The sequence below is a fragment of the Quercus suber genome, unplaced genomic scaffold (assembly GCF_002906115.3).
Source record: "Quercus suber isolate HL8 unplaced genomic scaffold, Cork oak 2.0 scaffold_45, whole genome shotgun sequence".
In the NCBI taxonomy this organism is placed as follows: domain Eukaryota; kingdom Viridiplantae; phylum Streptophyta; class Magnoliopsida; order Fagales; family Fagaceae; genus Quercus; species Quercus suber.
In genome coordinates this window covers 1,965,671-1,972,152 of record NW_027069510.1, presented here as the reverse complement: position 1 = coordinate 1,972,152, position 6,482 = coordinate 1,965,671, and the positions used below count along the sequence as shown (strand labels likewise).

At 33.8% G+C, this 6,482-nt stretch overlaps 1 non-coding gene across 1 annotated transcript; it reads left to right on the top strand.

Moving 5' to 3' along the window:
- Positions 1-760: 760 nt before the first annotated feature.
- Positions 761-2,720, top strand: LOC111999908 (uncharacterized). Its single transcript, XR_010628227.1, has 2 exons — positions 761-1,014; positions 2,663-2,720. It is a non-coding gene; the product is annotated as an uncharacterized LOC111999908 (transcript).
- Positions 2,721-6,482: the final 3,762 nt, after the last annotated feature.

Genomic DNA, 6,482 nt, shown 5'->3' with positions numbered 1-6,482 from the left:
ATGAAAAATTTTACAATTTTTTCTACTAACAAAATGAAAAAAAACAAAAAGAGACTAATGAGAGATAAAATGAGAAACAAGAATGAAATGAGATGAGATTAATAAAGTGAGAGAGAGTATGAAGTGATGATAGAGAAGAGAAACATGGAGAGAAAGAGGCTAAGAGCAATGAGTGATACCTGTTGCGACTAAGAGTTGAGCTGCTGATGATAACAGAGCTCGTGTGATTGCAAAGCTGAGAACAATAGAGCCATTGGCATCATCGAAGAGAACTCACGATTGCAATATCTTTCTTAAAAGATTTACGGAAAAACTAAGTTAAAGTGAAAAAAATTGGGGGGGGGGGGTGCGAACTAGATGTGTGTAATCTAATTAATATAAGACAACTCTTGTGAATGTTTTGAAGAAGGGGATGTCGTCGTCGCTTACTAAGCATTGGTTCTATCCCAGCCAAGCGACCAAATCTGGGACTTAGGTGAGAATAGTGAAAGAAAGAGAGGGGAAAAAAGCGGGATAGAAGAATTGGTCGATTCATTAGGCTCATGACCTAAAGATTGCAGGTTCGAACTTTGTCCCCATCTAATCACTTGAGATACTAGGGAAGTAGGTAGCTCTGCCCTAACTCTCTTCTTTGAGTAATTTAGAAAAAAATTAAATTAGTAATGATTTGTACGGAATGAGTCAAATGAGTTATAAATTTGAATGATTAGGGGAAAAAAAATTACATATATAGATATTTTAAAATTAGGAGTAAAGAATAACATGATTATGAAAGATGGGCCTGACCCCAAAAGCTAGGGCCAAGGCCCAAAAAGCGCACACTCGTGGGTGAAGATAGTAGAAGGAATAGTAGCGATGGGATTGGCTGGCTGTCCCTCATTTCATTTCCTCAAACGCAGCAACTGAGTCGGTGTTTATATCCCATCAATCCGGTCATCCCTTTCCTGGTTGGATCTCCAAAAGCAGATAGGCAGCTCCTGCGTCTTTGACCTCTAGTCCTCGCCGATCTCACAAGTGAGTCCCTTTCCACTTCCACTTCAACTCCTCTCTTTCCGTCTTCCACTCTTAAGCTCCATTTCTCGATCTGTTCGCTTCTTTCAATTTTTCACGTTTTTCAAATCTATCATATATCACTTTTCACAGCTTCGTATTGACTTTGTGAAAAATGACTCTGGATTTGGACTTTTTTTTTGTTTGTTTGTTGAGAAAATGAGTTGTGAGGGTTGTTAGCGCGTTTGATTTGTTTTAACGGTTTTGAATGTTTGGGGGACATAGGGTTTTAGACTGTTAGATATTTAGGTTTTTCATTTTGTGTGGTTTTTACATTTTTGCATCAGTCTCACTACGCATGATTTTTTTTTTTTTTTTTTTGAGAAATGATTACTACAATTTATTTTTGTTGGTGGTGCTGGATTCAATTAGGCATGGTAGATTTTTGAAAGGTGTCATAATTGTATGTGTCAAAAAGAGATTGAAGTATATGCTATTTGGGTATTTAGGTGTTCTATATGTGCTCTATATGCCAAGAGGGATTTTTTGGTAATTCTAATGATTGTATTTCGGATTCGACTTGAAGGAGAGTGGTGTGATTTGATTTGGAAAATTGTTCTACAATTTTAATTCGCATTTCATCTTGCAAGAATAATTTCGTTATCAATCGTGGTCTGGAAATACCTGTGATATGATAAGTTTCATTAACTACTGATCGAAATCTGGTTCTTGGAACTTCCCGATACTTGGGAGGTCTATAAATAGGTGAAAGTATGAAAATTTGGAGAGAATGACAACTCTAGCCTGAGAAAAATGAAATAAAAATGATTTCTTTGATCAATGCATGGAGTCAGTGCATTCAATTTAATGTACCCTTTTGGTGAGCTGAAGAACTATGAGTGTTACAAAGTTTTTCTTTGTTGCTGATAAATGATACACATCTTCTTCCCCTTCTCTTGTTGGAGTTTTCATGGTCTCAAGTTATAATAAACTTTATAACATGTTTTGGTTGTAGCTGTTGTCGTTGTTCTTGGTGTTTGTTGTCATTGTTGCGTGATAAACACAAACTACAAGCTGTTTGTGTGTTTACCTGTTTTGGGGTTTTTAATATGTTCAAATTTATGATTAATTGCTACACCTAGTCCAAGGGAGTCAATGACCTATCGTACTTATACTTGATATCTCAGTTACATTGTATTTTTACCACCATTTTCTGTTAACACTTTGAGTAAGATTATTTGTCTTTGTTTGCTTCTCCTTATGAGGAAATGTGGTGAATGATTTGCACTTTTATTGGGTTTGCATGTTTGTTTTCTGCTACTGCCCCTCCCCCCACCCCCCTTCTCTCCCAGTTAAACCCAATCAAGGAAAGGGCCCCGAATTTGGCCACTTTAATAAATAAATAAACTACGTTTGAATTGATCTTATCCTTTGTTTAATTAATAAATTATTATTTTCTGGCTAATAACCTTAAGTCTTTAATAAAATACTGCTTGTAGAAATATCAATAACCTGTCATTTTTAATTATGAAAAAAATATATATATAGAAATTTCATTCTTTCATGGAATTTGACAATGATAGCAGCTTCTTAATATCTAAAGCTTATGTTTATTTTTCATTTCTTTGCGCTTGTAACTCTTTGTTATTTTATTGGGTGAATTAATTGACAGAAGCATTGACTGAAATGGCTGGAGGAGTGTTCCACCAGTTACTGAGAAGGAAACTTCAGTCTCGATCAAAAGTAAGCTTGTATTTTCGTTTTTTTTTTTTTTTCATGATGTCAATATATTTAAGTTCTCTTAATAAATTTGGTATAATTTATATTTCTTAATAACTATTCTAGAAAAAAATTCATAGAACTACCATTGATATAATGCACTTAAAATTTACATTTAAACATTTTTAGGAGTATATAATTTAATTAAAAACATATGTAAGTGTGAGATTTAATTCATAAACAATGGGTAAAATACAATTTATCCCTTTTTAAGTTAAGATTATATATCTTAATATTTTCTAATTAAACAACTAAAACGAGAACTTGAGAGTTTGATTTGGGACCCTTCATAGGGGTATTTGGGTGTTGAACTCATTAATATAATGTGTGAAGTATACCTGTAGATCCCAAGTTCAATTTACCATAGTATCAATTCATGAGATTTTTGAAGTGTCTCGTGGATAAAAGTGGAATAGTATGATAAAATATTAGAGCATTACTTCCTTCCAACAATAACAACAATCCTTAAATCCAAAATTTTGGGATTAGCTATAGATCCTCAACATATTAATTAGGGCCAGTCACATGTTGGAACACCACTCCCTTATTTTTTAAAAAATATAATAATCGATTTGGGTATGGCTTCAAAATAATAAAGAATTTGTGAGAAAGAGAGTTCAAGTCATCAAATCTCCATCAACTTAAAAACTAAAACAAGCATTAAAAAAAAGGAAAAAAGAAAAAGAAAAAGAAAGATGAAACAAATAAATCTGTCTTCTCTTCCTAAAAAGAAATTCCCTAAAATTGTTAATTATAATTGTAAGGACGCGTTTTGATCCACAGCCCAAGTGATTTGGACAGTGGTCCAATAAGCCCAAAACAATAAATTTGTTAGAGAGTGAGCTTGTTAATGAACGTTCAGTGAGTTAAAGTATAGATCACAGTAAACTAGTCAGTGTAAGAATAAATAAGACAAATAGTTTGAAAAGAAAAATATTCCTTGGTCAGGTCCGAGGACGGTATGTTCTTCTATATTTCTCTCAGACTTATACAAATATCCAAGTTCTTGGTTACACAGTAATTTCTTTTCTGGTTTTCTGATGCCCCCTCCTGTAATAGAATTCTCCTCCTTTTGTACCCCTTTTCCTTCTTTCATCTTAGCCGTCCATCAGATTACTAATCTTCTTAATACTTGTCCCATCAGTACCTTCTTGAAATCTTTGTCGGTAGCGGTAAGACTAAAAGTCACTGTTCAAGTATCACTTCCACATTAATGTGGTCAATTGGTTAGGTGCAGATCATTCAATATGGTGGTAGCAGCTTTCTTCTGAAATATTTCTCAATTCTTTATTGATTCACTTATCTCTGAAGCTTATCCTCCCAAGCACAGTTGCCCATTGCTCAGTACTTGATGGGTAGTCAGATTTCAGGTTGCCACTCTGTTGACCGAGGAAGGGTGGCTCCTCGGACAACATCACCTGTTTATTATAATCAAACTTCTTCCTCGGCCCAATAACTTACTTACCTTCACTAAAACTTATCTGTCTTCGGGCTCTTTGACGTCCTCAAGTGTGACCCAGGGCCTAATATTCTTATTTGTGCCTTTCATCCCTACAATAATTATATATATATATATATATATATTTATTATTATAAGAATTTTATATATATTTTTCTTGATAACAAATTAACAAGTTTCTCATTTAATTTGATCGTTTGCATGATATTTCCTCTTCTTCTTTCCCCCCTCCCAATTCCTCTCTTTTTTTGCTCGAAGACTTCTCCCTTCTCTTCGAGGGACAATCATTAAGGTTGTCTATTTATTTTTTCAATGGCCCTAAAAATTCCTAATCCCGACCCCCCAGGGCCCCCACTCGTTTTTTTCTGGTCATATCTCAACCAATAATTTCAGTGGGTATCACTGAGCCACGGTTCATTTGGGCACAGTCACTTCCAAATTTTAATAGATAATTAATTACTTAGAAAGCTCGAGTTAACAAGTCCTTAATAGTGTCTGTCTTGGTTGACAAATGCCAGCCTCATGTCATGTGTCTGCCATTTCTAAGTTAGAAATTTCTCCTTTCTCAATATATTCAATGCTCCCTTTTTTTATTCTGTAAAAAATAAATGTAAGCAGATTCATCAGAGAAACTAGTCGATTTCCAAATCTTTAATGAGGGAGAGTGAGACTGGTCCATTACATTATTAAGCTGTCTATCAAAATATACAACTATACAGACGTCGACCTATAAAAAAAAATTAACTTTTTTACTCAAATAAAAAAAAAAAAACTATTAAAAAAACTATATATATATATATATATATACACATATGTCAAATCCAAATTCATCAAAAAATATATATTCATATATGCAAAGTGAATTGTATAGGACATTTGAGCTAACTAGTCTATTAAAATACATAGTTACTAATTGAGTTAATTGTAAACCAAAAAAAAAAAAAAAAAACTATAATTTGTTGAATATTAGGCCATTAAAACTTATTATTATCTAAGAAAAATGTTGCCGTGTTTTTTTTTTTTTTACTAAATTGTAATTTACACTTAAAATTTTGGTGATTTTGATTTAGTCTCCTAAAATTTTGACATGATTCCTTAATGTTACTTATCTTTTTAATTGGGAGCCCTTCCATTCATGACTGGGCTAATGTGACCATCGTGATGCTTAAGCTTGTCATGTGTATTTTGTTGATCCAATTAAATCATGTCATGTCATTTTTGCTACTCTGTATCAATCAAATAACTTTAAAAAAAAAAAATTGAAGAAATAAAAAAAAAAATCTCTAAAAATTTGAAAATTAAATAAACAAACATTTTCACTTTAGAATTGCGGAAGCCATGGATTATCGATGTGAAGGGGATTGGCATTGGGCTTACTCGACTTGGTCGTTCTTCAAACTTTTTTTTTTAAAATTATTATTTAGGTAATTGAATTATTTGTAATTAATGATGTGTATTCTTTAAATAGCGTCGCATGATTTTGGATGTGGATTTAGTGGATTCAAAATGTTGTAATTTCGAGTGAATTTTAATTATGCTATTTTGAGTTTATTTGATATTTAAAGCCTGTTTGGATAGGCGTTTTCCTGGACAAAAACACACGGTTTAATACAAAACGCAATATGCACAATCGTTCGGAGAAGCTGTTTCAGCTAAATCACGTTTACAAATCGCACAAATCCACAGTTTCAAAGAAGCAGGGCGAAATTGGGATACTAATTTCATTTTCCCAAAAATATAGTTAGTAGGCCACTTTTTCAAAGTATATAACTTAGTAGCATCTCGAGCCTAAAAAGGTTCGATTTTGGGCTTATAAGAGGCTCGGTTTTCATGTTTTGAGGTACCCTGACGTGGAACCTTTTCCACGTGGAAATCGAGTCTTATAGACTTGATTTCCATATTGAGCCTCAGAAGGTCGATTTCTGCAGTCTAATATTCCACGTAGACGCGACATGAAAATCGAGCTTTAGAGACTCGGTTTGCTAAAAGTGAAACCGAGTCTCAGAAACTCAATTTTTAAATTGTGGTCAAAATGTAGGACACGTGGTCTGGGTCCCTAAAGAAAGAGCTTTGACTAGGTCTCTCGGGTCACTTTCACATGTTCTACTGCTTGACTGAAACGTTCACTTTCACATGTTCACTCCCTCTCTCTCATACAATCCCAACACTTAATCAAGTCTTCCCTCTCTCACTCCCCTTCTCACTCTCATACAATCCCAGCACATCCTCATGTCAGGTGAGGGTCTCACTCTCT